The sequence below is a fragment of the Chiloscyllium punctatum genome, chromosome 1, assembly GCF_047496795.1.
Source record: "Chiloscyllium punctatum isolate Juve2018m chromosome 1, sChiPun1.3, whole genome shotgun sequence".
NCBI classification, from domain to species: Eukaryota; Metazoa; Chordata; class Chondrichthyes; order Orectolobiformes; family Hemiscylliidae; genus Chiloscyllium; species Chiloscyllium punctatum.
In genome coordinates this window covers 151,326,598-151,342,324 of record NC_092739.1, presented here as the reverse complement: position 1 = coordinate 151,342,324, position 15,727 = coordinate 151,326,598, and positions in this window count along the sequence as shown.

Below are 15,727 nucleotides of genomic sequence, written 5' to 3'. Positions count from 1 at the left end.
CATGTGGGATTTCAAGGCATAAGAACTAGGAGCAGGAGTAGGCCCTTCGAGCCTGCTCCACCATTCAATAAGATCATGGCTGATCTTTTCATAGCCTCAGCTCCACTTACCCATCCTCTCTCCATAACCTTTAATTCCTTTACTATTCAAAAAAGTATCTATCTTTCCTTTAAGCATATTTACTGTGGAAGCCTCAACTATTTCACTACGCAGGGAATTTCATACATTAATAATCCTTTGGGTGAAGATGTTCCTTCTCAATTCAGTCCTAAATCTGCTTCCCCTAATTTTGAGGTTATGCCTTCATGTCCTAGTTTCACCCGCCAGTGGTAACATCTTCTCTACCTCTATCTTGTCTATTCCCTTCATAATTTTATGTTTTTATAAGAGCCCCCCCATCATCTAAATTCTAATGAATATAATCCCAGTCTACTCAGTCTCTCCTCATAATCCAACCCCTTCAACTCCAGAATCAACCTAGTGAACCTCCTCTGCACCCCCTCTACTGTCAGTATATCCTTTCCCAAGTAATGAGACCAAAACTGCATGTCGTACTCCAGGTGTGGATTCACCAGACCCTATACAGCTGCAACATAACCTCCCTGTTTTTAAATTCAATCTCTTTGGCAATGAAGGACAAAATTCCATTTGCTTTCCTAATTAACTGTTGCACCTGCAAACCAAACTTCTGTTATTCATGCACAAGAATACCCATGTCCCTTTGCACACCAGCATGTTGTAAGACGAGGGGTGTACATTTTTAAGGTGAGAGGAAAGAGATTTAAAATAGACATGAGGGGCAAATTCTTTTACAGTATGGTCTGGGTGTGGAATGACCTTCCTGAGGAAGTAGTGGATGTGGGTAGAACTACTACATTTAAAAGTTATTTGGATAAGTACATGTTAGAAAGGTTTGGAGGGATATTGTCCAGGAGCAGGCAGAACTAGTTTGGTTTGGGATTATGTTTAGCATGGACTGTTTGGAGCAAAGGGTCTGTATTTGTGCTGTAAAGGTTCTATGAAACAATAGCAGAAATTGCTGAACAGAAACTGTTCAGAACAATTCTGAAGAAGGGTCACTGGACCCGAAATGTTAACTTTGCTTTCTCTCCACAAACAACACAATACTTGCTGGGTTTTTCTTTTCACGATTTCCAGCATCTGCAGCTTTTTTTTTGTTTGGAGTTAACAGGATTGTTTGAAGGGAAATTGAAGAAATAACAAGCAATGTGGATAAAGAGAAAGCTTCAACTTGTTAAATTAGATTTCCTTTCGAGAAGGCATTTGATAAAGGTTACTACACAATATAAGATCTAATGGATTAAGGAAGTAACGTGAGCATGGATAGAAGATTGGCTAAGTAACAAGAAATGGAGAGTATGCATAATTCGGTCTTCATTTTTAGTTGGCAAGATGTGATGAGTGGAGTATCAGTGCTGGGGCCTCAAGTCCAAAGATGTACAGGTCAGGTGAATTGGCCATGCTAAATTGCCTGTAGTATTAAGTGCATTAGTCAGGGGAATGGGTCTGAGTGGGTTTCTCTCTGGAGGGTCGGTGTCGACTTGTTGGACCAAAAGGCCTGTTTCTACACTGTAGGGAATCTAATCTAATATATTCTAAACTAATCAGAATTTATATGAATGATTTCCTAAATTTGATGGTGATACAAAGATAGGTAGGAAATTAGGTTATGAAGAGGACATAAGAAGTCTGTAAAGGGATACAAACAAATTAGGTGAATGGGTAGAAATTTAGCAGATGGACTATAATGTGGAAAATGGGAACTTGTCCACTTTGACAGGAAGGACAGAAAAGTAGCATTTTACTTAAATGGAGACACTGTAGAACTCTGATGCCGAGAGAGAATTGCTTTTTATTCATTTCTGAAATCCAGATATTTCTGGTTGGGTCAGCATTCATTGACCATCACAACTACTCCTTGAATGAAGTGGCTTCCTAGGGCCTTTTCAGAGGATAGTTAAGAGTCAACCACATCCTTGTTGTGACATGGAAGCCAGACCAGGTAAAGATTTCACACCCTAAAGGATGCTATGAATGAGATGGCAATGGCATTAGATTAGTTTTTAATTCCAGATTACATCATTTGCCATGCTGAAATCCAAGCCTTGGTCTCAGGATTATTAGTCTAGTAACTTTACCAACACACTGCCACCTGCCCCAGGCAAAGGAGTATCCATAGCCTTCGAGGCTGGAAATTTCCAAAGACTCAACTCTGAGGGAAGAATTTCTTCTCATTTCAGTCAAAATGATTAGCTCCTTATTCTGAGACTCTGTCCCTATGTAATAGAAGCAGAGTCAGGGGAATCAACCTCTCATTGACCATCCTGTCAATCTCCTGCAGAATGTTCTATATTTCAATGAGATGACCACTCATTCTTCTAACCTGCAATATATATAATTTATACGCTTACATATTCACCAAAGGAACAATCTAGTTAGCCTTAACTGAAATGCCTCCAGTGGAAATTTATGCTGAGTTACCTTAATTGTATGTAAGAATAAAGTTTTTGTGGAAAATAGTTGCAATGGCATGCTGTACGTGAGGAGCCCTCTCCACACCTGCAAAAAGCTCCAAGACTCGTCTGGTAGTGAAAACCTTTAGCGCAGGAATAAATTCAAAATAGTGATGCCCAAACATGAAGAGAAAGACATAGTCATACAGCACGGAAATAGGCCAAATAGTCCAAACTGAACATAATCTGCCAATCAAATTTAACAAAAGAATATTTCTGCAATTCTGTCACAATTTAAAATTGGTGAAAATAAACTATGTCTTTTTATTTCAAAAATATACTTTATTCATAAAAATATCTTTGTACAGATGCAATGTCACTAAAGCAGTTTGACTTTGTTCAGTAGCATATGAGGAAGCAAACAAACATCAGAGCTTGACTCTATCCAGTAAACAAACCAAGACATTTCTTGTACAAGACCTTCACAGTTTGAAGGATTGACATTTGCACATTGCGCACTGCCTGGCTTGCCACAGTAATGTGACCAGTTTCTCAGCACTCACTTTTTACTTTAGTTTATGGCAGCTATTAAACATATGACACATCAAATACTCACAAAGTTCAAGTTCATTTCTATTTGACTTGCCTCCAAGGGTTTTATTGACACATCTCTTTAAGTAGTTTAGGGTGGTCTGATAGCTCTGGTGATTTTAGGATTAGGCTACCAGCCTATCAGCTTGCAAGTTCACTTCACAGCCTGACTGACCCAGGGATTCTGTTTCACTGGGGAAGTAGTCATTGCCTTACACTGTAGTGCAGACTGCTAGACCATCAATGAACAGTTTGAATCATCTCTGACAAAATAATAAACCTGCCAAAGTACACTTATAATGCAGCCATTATAAGTGATGGACCATTGTATCTCTGTTAAATCATTGACTAATCTCACAGGCTGCTCTATTGCCATGCCCCTTCATGACCATCTGTTTCAAGTATTTATCCAGCTTCCTTTAAAAGAAACAATGGTAGTTGCCTCACTACTTCATGTCACAAAGTATTCAACTCCAAAAATTGTGTAAAGAAATTACTCCTTATTTTTCTCATTTACATAATTACTTTAATTTTTAATTAATAACGTTTTTGCCTACCTAAACAGGCTCATTCAACCCAGATTTCATGGTGACTTTTAAAAGGCTCGATTAATTCTCCTCTTCAATTCCTTTTAAACACTCGTTGCTTGAGTCTGATCATTTAATGATGTCTCACATATTGGGAAACTATCATCAGAGCTTTTCTTTATACTTGTTCTTGAGATATGAGCATCTATGGCAAGGTCAGCATTTATTGCTCATTCCTAATTGTCTTTGACAAGTTGAGGGGAGCTGCCTTTCTGGACTGCTACAGGCACCCACAGTGCTGCTAGCAGTGAGTTCCAAGATTTTGATGCATTAACTGTGACAGAATTTCAATATGCTTCCAAGTGGGATGATGTGTGACTTTCAGAGGAACTCGTCTTCCCATTCACCTGCTGTCCCTTCTCCTTCTAATTGGTAGAGGTCACAAGTATGTGAGATGTTCTTGAATGAGCTTTAGTAGGTTGTGAAGGAGGGAGTGAATGTTTTAAGGTGATGGACAGTGAACCGATCAAGTAAGCTGCTTTACCTTGTATGATGTTTAGCTTTTTTTGAGTGTTGTTGAAGTTTCATACATCAAGATGAGTGGAGAGCATTTCATCACACTGCTAACTTGTGTCTTGCAGGTGTTGCATAGGCTTTGGGGAGACAGGATGTATTTTACTTGCTGTAAAATTCCCAGCTCTAACCTGCTCCTGTAGCTACATCATTTATGTTGCTGCTCCAGTTCCAATTCAGGTCAATGGTAAACCCCCAGGATGTTAATGGTGGGGGATAGTAATACCACTTATTGTCAAGGATAGATGGTTTTTGGTCAGCACCACTGTGGCATGACTATTTCTTGCAACTTATTATCCTAAGCCTGGATATTGACCAGATCTTGCTCTACATAGACATGAATTGCTAGTTGCCAACTCGGTTGAATACTCTGAATTTATCTGGCCTTATTTTATATGAGAGGAGGATCATTGATAGATCAGCTGAGTCTGGTTCAGACAAGGACACTATCTTGAGCAACTACTGCAGCAATGTCTCTCAACTGAGCTGAACAGTCTGGAACAGCCATAAACACAACCATCTTCATTTGTGATAGGTATGACTCCAACTGGTGAAGAGATTTCCTCTCATTCCCATTGACTGGGACAGCATCGTGGCTCAGTGGTTAGCAACTGCTTCACAGCACCAGGGACCTGGGTTCAATTCCACACTCAGGCAACCGTCTGTTTGCACATTCTCCTCATGTCTGTGAGGGTTTTCTCCCACAATCCAAATGATGTGCAAGCTAGGTGGATTGGCTCTGCTAAATTGCCCATAGTGTCATGGCGGCAGGGCAATATACATTGGGTTCTGAATATTGAGGTTTATATGATATTCAAGCAAAATAGATAACAGCTGTTAATCAAGGATGCCATTTTTATAATAGTTAGAGATGACCTTGGTTCAGGAGATCAAGGTATTGAATCAGTTTGGGTGGAAATGAGGAATAGGAAGGGGAAAACATCTCTTGTGGGTTTGGTCCATAGACCCCATAACAGTCAACACAGTAAAGTACACCAGAAGAAATAATATGTGTTTGTGATCAAAAGGTAGCAGTAATTATGGGTGACTTTAATCTACATGTAAATTGGAGAAATCAGATTGGCGGTAGCTTAGATGAAGAGTTCACAGGGTCTTTCAAGATAGTTTCTGAGAGCAGCCAGCTCAGGAACCAACTAGACATCCGGTTATAATTGGCCTGGTGTTGTGCAATGAAGCTGAAAATGTGTTGCTGGAAAAGCGCAGCAGGTCAGGCAGCATCCAAGGAACAGGAGAATCGACGTTTCAGGCATCAGCCCTTCAACAGGATTAATAAATGGCCTCAGAGTAGAGGCAGCGTTAGATAGTCATGATTACAATAGGAGTTTGAAAGGTCAAAATTTGGGCCTAAGACTTGTGTTTTAAACATAGATACAGGCAAATATGTGTGCATCTCAGCTGAGCCAGCTGAAGTGAACTGCATGCTTAGCTATAGAATAGATGAAAAGGGATGTTTAGGCAGACATGTAAGGCATTTTTAAAAAATTATCGAATGGATGTTGACTTTTCAGGAGCAGGGTAGGGTGAACAGTGACAGTGGACCTTCTCAACAAAAGTCTGAGGCTTGAAGCCCAGATCAAGCTCAGTCAGAGCAGCAACCAAACAACAGGACTTCTGCCAGAATTCAAAAAAGCTGACAAAGGTGACATCAACTCAGAGAGCTGAGTGGTGGGTTGTGGGTAAAATATTTTTTCTCCACTTTACAGCAGTATTTTGGAAAAGTAAGAGTTATAGCCTTTTTTTAAAAAAAATCAGTAATTCGTTTTCTACTTGGCTTAAATTTAGGGAAGAGTATTTTAACGAAAGGGATGGTGGGAAGCTCAGTCTCAATGTGATGCTTGGCCTGCAGTATATGAAAGGTTTCAGATGTCCCTGACAATCTGGATGACCACATCTACAAAAAATGCTCCGATTTAACTAGCTTGAGCATCAGCTGCGGACACAGCAGTTCATCCGTAAGACTGAGAATTATGTAGGTAGAACACTTTTAGACATGGTCACCCTGCAACACAATGAAATGAAGTCAGCAATGGAGTGGCTGACCATCAGTCAGAAGAAGGGAGGCAGGCAGGTAGTCAGGCAAGCTCCAAACTGCTTCTCAATCAAGAACAGATTCTCTGTGTTGGGAAATGGTGAGAGTGATGGTTCCTCTGGGGAGTGAAGCCAGAATCCAGTTGAGCAAAGTGAAAGAAAGGAAGAACAATCGAGGCAGGAGACTCAACAATGAGGAGAATGGATGGGTGTTTCTTTGACTGCAGACCTGACTCCAAGATGGTGCATTGCCTCCCTGGAGTCAGGGTCAAGGATATCACTGAATGGCTGAAGGACATTCTGAAGGGAGTGGGGAAACCTTTGGAGATTGTAGTTGACATTGAGACAAGGAACATTGGGAGAAAGAGAGATGAGTCCTGAAACAAGAATTTAGGGAGCTAGGTAGGGCAGCCAGCTGCAAACCAACATCTTTGGCCCTCGATGTTGCGCCGATCCAAGTCCACCTAACCTACATTAGCCCACTATCCTCCATATGCCTATCCAATGCCCGTTTAAATGCCCATAAAGAGGGAGAGTCCACCACTGCTACTGGCAGGGCATTCCATGAACTCACGACTCGCTGAGTAAAGAATCTACCCCTAACATCTGTCCTATACCTACCACCCCTTAATGTAAAGCTATGCCGCTCGTAATAGCTGACTCCATACGTGGAAAAAGGTTCTCATGGCCAACCCTATCAAAACCCCTAATCATCTTATACACCTCTATCAAGTCACCACTAAACCTTCTTTTCTCCAATGAAAACAGCCCCAAGTGCCTCAGCCTTTCCTCATACGATCTTCCTCCCATACCAGGCAACATCCTGGTAAACCTCCTCTGCACCCGTTCCAGTGCCTCCACATCCTTCCTATAGTATGGCGACCAAAACTGCACACAATACTCCAGATGCGGCCGCACCAGAGTCTTATACAATGCCCATTGCTATTTGCCCTGGAGATGGTGGTGGTAAACTGCCTTAATGAACATCTACAGCCCCTGGAATGTAGAGACATCCACAGCGTTAGGAAGGGAATCCCCAAGATATTGACCCAATGACAGCGAAGGAATGGAAATTAGTTCAAAGTGAGGATGGTGTGTGGTTTGGAGGGAACTGACAGGTGTTGGTGCTTCCAATATATTTGCCACACCTATCTTTCTAGGTATTGGAGGTTGTGGGTTTTGGAATGCTGTCAAATATAAAAAAAAACTGAAAGCTTGCTGAGAATATCGACCCACTTTAGTTTCATATCTTTTCTTTTATACTCTTGGTGAAAAAATCTCTGTCCATCTCAAATCAGGACCAAGTTACTCTGGAGAGAATTGTTTCAGCACACAACAGTGAAAGTCTTACATTTTTAATGCACAATTAGATAAGATCTGATATACAGAGCAAGGAATCCAAAAGGAGAGGACAGCACATGAAGAAAAAGTACAGACCTTTGGAAGACAGTGGGACGACAAATAAAATGGACATATTGCCTTTCCTTTTGACCTACTTAAGCATGAAATCTGTCGACTTCAGTCATCATAGTATCTTCTCATACAGAGCAGGTCTTAAAGGTTTAATGCATTAGCAAAAGCTGCACATCCTATCAATATTTAAATTCCCTGGGCGTCAGGCTGGCACATTACCTCATCTGCTGTTTATGTACTTCAGCAACTTGCCCTCCGGTAGCCAGGCAAGTGATTTCCGTCAGTGAAGCAATGTCTCTGCACCGGGAAGACAAAAAGTAATCACGATGGATAAGGTGAAGGTTTTACCTCATGAACACGGGGAATATAAAAATATCTGAACTCAATAAATCAATCCAGTGTCTGTGTGGATTTTAAACTCTTCAAGGATCCATTACAATAAATGACCACTGGCGCTCGCAGTGCTTGGGGATCACTTTGCTTGATAATTGAACTGATTTTTTTTTAATTGAGCTTTTCTTCCTGTGGTTTTGTTTTTAAGGGGACAATGATGTGCAGCTGTTACATATTACTGATAGCCAACAAAATGAAGAGATAATGTAACAACGTGTGATACCTGGGGCTAAAGGGTTAAATTAAGAAGATAGATTGGATAGGCTAGGGTTGTATACCATCAAGTACAGAGGGGGAAACTTATTCGGGTGTTTAAGATGGTGAAAGGGTTTAATAGGATCGAGAAAGTGAAATGGCTTCCTTTGGTCAGGAGGTCCAGAACAAGGAGGGGGGCATAAATTTAAAATTAGAACTGGACAATTCGGTAGTGATGTCAGCAAGATTCCTTCATACAAAGGGCAATGGAAATTTTTAACTCAACCCTCAACAAAAAGTTACTGAACTTCACTTGAAAATTTTGAAAATGAAATTGGGAGTATTGTTGAGTCAAGGATATTACATGTACCAGATTTATGGCAGACTGATGGTACTGATTGGTAGAACAGGTTTAAGATTCTGACTGGTCTTCTTCAGTTCTAGCCTTTCACCTCCAGGTTTAAATCTGTGTCAAAGGTGGACAGAGTGATTAATAAGGCATTTAGCACGCTTGCCTTCATTGTTCAAAGTTTTGAGTAGAAGAGTCGGGATGTCATGTTGAGGATGTACAGGACATTGGTGAGGCCTCTTCTCGAGTACTGTGTGCAGTTCCGGTCTTCCTGTTTTAGGCAGGACATTATTAAACTGAGGACTGGATAAAGAGTGGACTGGAAAAGGCACAGCAAATCAAGAAGCACCAGAGGAGAAGGGAAGGCAACATTTCAGGTTGGGACCCTTCATCAGGACTGGGGAAGGGAAGGGCGCTGCAAAATAACTGACCAACAATGGTTCACAGTTGAACACTTCACTAATTTTAAAATTCTCTTCCTTGCTTTCAAAGTCTTTCATGGTCACATCTCTGTTTATTCTCCCCTATATCTCTCCCATTCTTGATCCTCCTAAAACTTGCCTATGTTTGATCAAATATTTTTCTCATCTGTCTGAATGTTTCTTCATGTGGTTCTGTGTTGATTTTGTTTGCTGGTGATTCTGAGGAATGCTTTGGGACATTTTACTGTGCTGAAGGAACATATTAAAGAGAGAGGTGGAGCAACTTAGGAATTTGAGCCATCATCCATAATTGCCCAGACAGCAGTTCAGAGTTAATTGTGTTGCCATGGGTCTGTGGTCAAAGGTAACCTGGACAGAGATTGCAAATTTTGGTTCCAGAATGATATTCATGAACCAGAACGGTTTTCATGAACATCAACAATGACATGGTGACCATCACTATTTTTTTGATTTTTGCTTAGGAACTTGAGTTGAACTTGAGAATTCAAATTTGAAACTTGAACAGCAGTTGTCTTAGAAAGAGAAGAGAGCAAAAGACAGGTATTTGTTGCTGGGAACTGGCCTGGCAAGATAATGTAAGGTTGGTTACTGTTCTGAAGACACTGCAGATAATTCAGCACCAAGATGTTGGTTTGCAGCTGGTTGGATGTTGAACTGGTCAATCAGGAGAAGACCGGTACTGGCCAGCCAACCACAGAGAATATTGAAAACAAAGAGAGAAAAGGAGATTAAACAGCGTCTGATTGGATTTTGGGCAGGACTTTGTCTTGGAAGCTTTTAGTCTGGGGCTGTATTTATAGTGTTGTTCACACTAATTATTCACCAGTCATTGAAAGTTCTGACAAAAGAACCCCTGTCTGTAAGAAATAAACCAAAATCTCCAAAGGTCTGCAGAAGCTGTAATATTGATTGGTGATTTTGGAATTCAAGTAAGATATACGGATCTACCTGCCTGTAATACAATCTATTATCCAAGGACTTCATGAAGACCTGGCATCCATAATTGAAACGGATATTGAACTAGCAAATTATGATTCTTTTTACTAAAATGTATCCTTTAATTCTACCTGTCTATTGGTTGTGAGTGTGGGTTTATGCTCAAAGAAGATTGGGCTTAGGTTATAGATATTAACAGAGTTCTTTGTAGTTGACCAATGTTCTGGTAAAGTTAAATTCTTTATAATAAATTGTTAATTTTTGTTTAAGTTATACAAAGATGTCCAAGATCTGCGATTTGTAAAGTCCAGTTAGACATTGAGCAAATTTGAAGGTCATTGACCGTTTTACTATCACTGTGTTGTGAACCCAGTGATAGTGAGGCTGATTTGGTTTGGCTTGCTGCCCTATATTTCAATTATGGTTACATGGTCGTGGTGGGGTGAGATTTTCATTATATTCATATTGCACTATCTGTTATGTTGGGATTTGAGCTCATATACTTGTGCCATATACGGATCTACCTGCCTGTAATACTTTTTTTTGCAGCAGAGAGCGGCGGGAGCTGGGCGGAAGTTCAGGTGAAGCGCAAAGCCGGTCGGGAAGGTAAGTGATTGTTATTAGAGGGGGTGTGTTCTAAACCCCAGGTCCTACAAAGTAGGGTCTCCCTCCCTCCCTTATCCTCCAACTTAAATTAAGAGTCCACAGACTTGCCACAAAAAGAGGGTCTAAGGAAGTTTGGATCGAAGAATGAGGCTTCAGCCCAGGAGTCTTTGACAAGGAGGTTGAGTGAAGTGATTACGCCACAGTTGAAGAGGGTGAAGACATGACTGCCCAGCTGGTTCAGTGTGCTACGTGCTTGATGTGGGAGGTCAACGACTCTGGTGTGTCTGGCTCGTGTATGTGTGGAAAGTGGGTGCACATTCAGCTATTGACCGAGCATATTGCAGCACTGATGAAAGAACTCGAGGACCTTAGGCTCATCCGAGAGAACAAGATCTTTCTGGACAAGACCTTCAGTGATGTTATTACACCAATCATGCCAGAAGAGAGCAGAAGAGAGCAGACGATGAGGAAGGCACAGAGGAGACAGGTGCAAAAGGCCCCGGGAGAAGTACCTGTCAGGAACAAGTTGAAGCTTTTGGAAACAGCAGAGACTGATGACACTGCCAAGTTCGCAAGGTGGCCCGGTCTGTCAATCAAAAGTTGGCGCAGAGGCAGAGCGGAAGAGTCGGACATCGCACAGAGCCGTGGTAAGAGGGGACTCCATTGTGAGAGGAACTGACCGGGGTTTTTGTGGCAGCAGACGGGATTTAAGGATGGTGTGTTGCCTTCCTAGTGCCTGGGTTAAAGACATCGTGGACAGAGTGCAGGAAATCCTCAAGGACAAAGGTGAAGAGCCAGAGGTGGTGGTACATGTCGGCACAAATGATGTCGGGAAGAAGAGGAGGAACAGACTACAGCGGGACTTCGGAGAACTAGGAAGAAGGCTGAAAAGCAGGAAGTCCAAGGTGGTTATCTCCGGTTTGCTTCCAGTTCCTCGGGGTGGTGTGGCCAGAAACAGGGAGATAATGGACTTGAACGTGTGGTTGGGGAACTGTGCAGGAAGCAAGGATTTAAGTTCTTGGATCACTGGGGTATATTTTGTGGCAAGCATAAATGCTACAAGAGAGACGGTTTGCATCTTAATAGGTTAGGGATCAGCATTCTGGCAGGCAGGTTTTTTACTGCAACACAGCTACATTTAAACTAAGTTGCCGGGGGGGGGAGGGGACAAACTGGATGTTTAAAAAGGAAATTGAAGGGAAAGTTAGAACAAGAGAAGTCAAGAAAGACAACTGTATCAATGAGGCAGAAAACTTGGAAAGGGATCATGCTGCAAGGTTGGGTGAAATAGGGGTTGATGGGAAGGATGAGGTTGTAACAAATTAAAAATACTATACATGAACACACAAAGCATTAGACATAAGATGGATGAGCTTGAGGCTCTTTTGGAAATTGGCAGATACGATATTGTGGGGATAACTGAGACGTGGCTTCAAGTGGACAGGGCCTGGGAAATGAATATTCAAGGCTACACGTGCTATCGTAAGGACAGACTGACGGGCAGAGGGGGTGGGGTGGCCTTGTTGGTAAGGGAGGATATTCAGTCCCTTGCACGGGGGGACCTAGAATCAGGGTATGTAGAGTCAGTGTGGATAGAGCTGCGAAATACTAAGGGTAAAAAGACCCTCTTGGGAGTTATCTACAGGCCCCCAAACAGTAGTCTGGATGTCGGATGTAAGTTGAATCAGGAGCTGAAATTGGCCTGTCGCAAAGATGTTACTACAGTTGTTATGGGGGATTCTAACACGCAGGTAGACTGGGAAAATCAGGATGGTATTGGACCTCAAGAAAGAGACTTTGTGGAGTGCCTCAGAGATGGATTCTTAGAGCAGCTGGTGCTGGAGCCGACCAGGGAGAAGGCAATTCTGGATCTGGTATTGTGTAACGAACCAGAATTGGTCAGAGACCTCGAAGTGAAGGAGCCATTTGGAAGTAGTGACCATAATACATTAAGCTTCAATCTGCAATTTGAGAGGGAGAGGGTACAGTCGGAAGCGTTGAATAAAGGGAACTATGGAGCTATGAGGGAGGAGCTGGCCAAAGTTCAATGGTGCAATACCTTAGCAGGGATGACTGTGGAGGAACAATGGTGGATATTTCTGTGTATAATGCAGAAGTTGCAGGATCACTTCATTCTTAAAAGGAAGAAAGATCCCAGGAAGAGGCATGGGCGGCCATGGCTGACAAGGGAAGTTAAGAAACATATAAAGTTAAAAGAGAAAAAGTATAACATAGCAAAGATAAGTGGGAAAACGGAGGACTGGGAAGCTTTTAAAGAACAACAGAGGATTACTAAAAAGGAAATACGCAGAGGAAAAATGAGGTACGAAGGTAAACTGGCCAATAATATAAAGGAGGATAATAAAAGCTTTTTTAGGTATGTGCAAGGCAAAAAAATGGTTAGGACTAAAATTGGGCCCTTGAAGACAGAAACAGGGGAATATATTACGGGGAACAAAGAAATGGCAGAAGAATTAAATGGGTACTTCAGATCTGTGTTCACTGGGGAAGACACAAGCAATCTCCCTGAGGTAACAGTGGCTGAAGGACCTGAACTTACAGGAATTTCTATTTGCCAGGATTTGGTGTTGGAGAGACTGTTAGGTCTGAAGGTTGATAAGTGCCCGGGGCCTGATGGTCTACATCCCAGGGTACTGAAGGAGGTGGCTCAGGAAATCGTGGATGCGTTGGTGACTATTTTCCAGAGTTTGATAGATTTGGGGTCGGTTCCTGAGGATTGGAGGGTGGCTAATGTTACACCACTTTTTAAGAAAGGTGGGAGAGAGAAAGCAGGAAATTATAGACCAGTTAGTCTGACCTCAGTGGTGGGAAAGATGCTGGATGAAATTACTGCACATCTGGATAGTAGTAACAGGATAGGACAGAGTCAGCATGGATTTATGAAGGGGAAATCATGCTTGACTAATCTTCTGGACTTTTTTGAGGATGTAACTCTGAAGATGGACGAGGGAGATCCAGTAGATGTAGTGTACCTGGACTTTCAGAAAGCTTTTGATAAAGTCCCACACAGGAGGTTAGTGAGTAAAATTAGGGCGCACGGTATTGGGGGCAAAGTACTAACTTGGATTGAAAGTTGGTTGGCTGATAGGAAACAAAGGGTAGTGATAAACGGCTCCATTTCGGAATGGCAGGCAGTGACCAGTGGGGTACCGCAGGGATCCGTGCTGGGACCGCAGCTTTTTACAATATATGTAAATGATATAGAAGATGGTATCAGCAATAACATTAGCAAATTTGCTGATGATACAAAGCTGGGTGGCAGAGTGAAATGTGATGAGGATGTTAGGAGATTACAGGGTGACCTGGACAAGTTAGGTGACTGGGCAGATGCATGGCAGATGCAGTTTAATGTGGATAAATGTGTGGTTATCCATTTTGATGGCAAGAACAGGAAGGCAGATTACTACCTAAATGGAATCAATTTAGGTAAAGGGGCAGTGCAAAGAGATCTGGGTGTTCTTGTACACCAGTCAATGAAGGCAAGCATACTGGTACTGCAGGTAGTGAAGAACACTAATAGCATGCTGGCCTTCATAACAAGAGGAATTGAGTATAGAAGCAAAGAGGTGCTGTACAGGGCCCTGGTGAGACCACACCTGGAGTACTGTGTGCAGTTCTGGTCTCCAAATTTGAGGAAAGACATTCTGGCTATTGAGGGAGTGCAGCGTAGGTTCACAAGGTCAATTCCTGGAATGGCAGGATTACCTTACACTGAAAGACTGAAGCGACTGGGCTTGTATACCCTTGAGTTTAGAAGACTGAGAGGGGATCTGATTGAGACATATAAGATTATGAAAGGATTGGACACTCTGGCAGCAGGAAACATGTTTCCGCTGATGGGTGAGTGCTGAATCAGAGGACACAGCTTAAAAATACGGGGTAGACCATTTAGGACAGAGATGAGGAGAAACTTCTTCACCCAGAGAGTGGTGGCTGTGTGGAATGCTCTGCCCCAGAGGACAGTGGAGGCCCAGTCTCTGGACTCATTTAAGAAAGAGTTGGATAGAGCTCTCAAAGATAGTGGAATCAAGGGTTATAGAGATAAGGCAGGAAGAGGATACTGATTAGGAATGATCAGCCATGATCATATTGAATGGCAGTGCAGGCTCAAAGGGCTGAATGCCCTACTCCTGCACCTATTGTCTATTGTTTATTGTCTATTGTCTATTGCCTTTACTAGTTCAATGACATTACCCCATGTCACCACTAATTCCCCTTGATTATAATGGATGGTTATAATTGGGGATGTTCAAGAGGCCAAAATTGGACCTTCATAATTGCCTCAGAATTACAGAATTGGAGGAGGTCAGAGAAAGATTGTGAGTAGTACAGCCATGGATGGATAAGAAGACAAAATGAAAATTTTAAAATTGAGACATTGCTCAATCAGGAGCAACATAGGTCAACACACAACCTGGAGTGTGGGCTTTTTGAGTTGAAGTGGTGCACGGCATCTTGGTGTACAAGTCCATAGATCCCTTCATTAGCCAGAGCATAGAATGTAGGAACAAGGAAGTCTTGTTACAACTTTATAAAACATTGATTTGGACTACAATTGTGCAGTTCTGGTTGCCATACTATCAAAAGGATGTGATTGCTCTGGAAAGGGTGCAAAGGAGATTCACAAAGAAGTTGTCTTGGATAAAAAATCTATGTTATGAGGAGAGTCTGAATAGCCTGGATTTGTTTTCCTTTGTGCAGAGCCGGCTGGCAGGGGTGGGTTGGGGGTTGGGGTGTGAATCTCATAATGGTATACAAAATTAGGAGAGGCACATACAGAATAGATCATGAAAATCTCTTCCCTGTGATAGATGTGACCAAGACCAGAGGGCATGAGTTAAAGGTGAGGTGTAAGTGACTACAGAAGATGCAAGAAATTTATTTTCATCCAGAGGGTGATAGAAATACAGAATGTATTGCCTGAGAGGTTGGTGGAGGCAAGTACTCTTGCAACATTTAAGAAACATTTGAATGAGCACTTAAAATGCCAGGGCACAGCAGATTATGGACCAAGTGCAGGTAAATGTGATAAGTGTAGTTTGGTGCTTGTTGGACCACAGACATGGTGGGCCAAAGGACATGTTTCTATATTGCATAACTCTATGACTCTATGACTGAAATATCCTGACATCTGGATAAGGAGGTCTGACTTCAAGT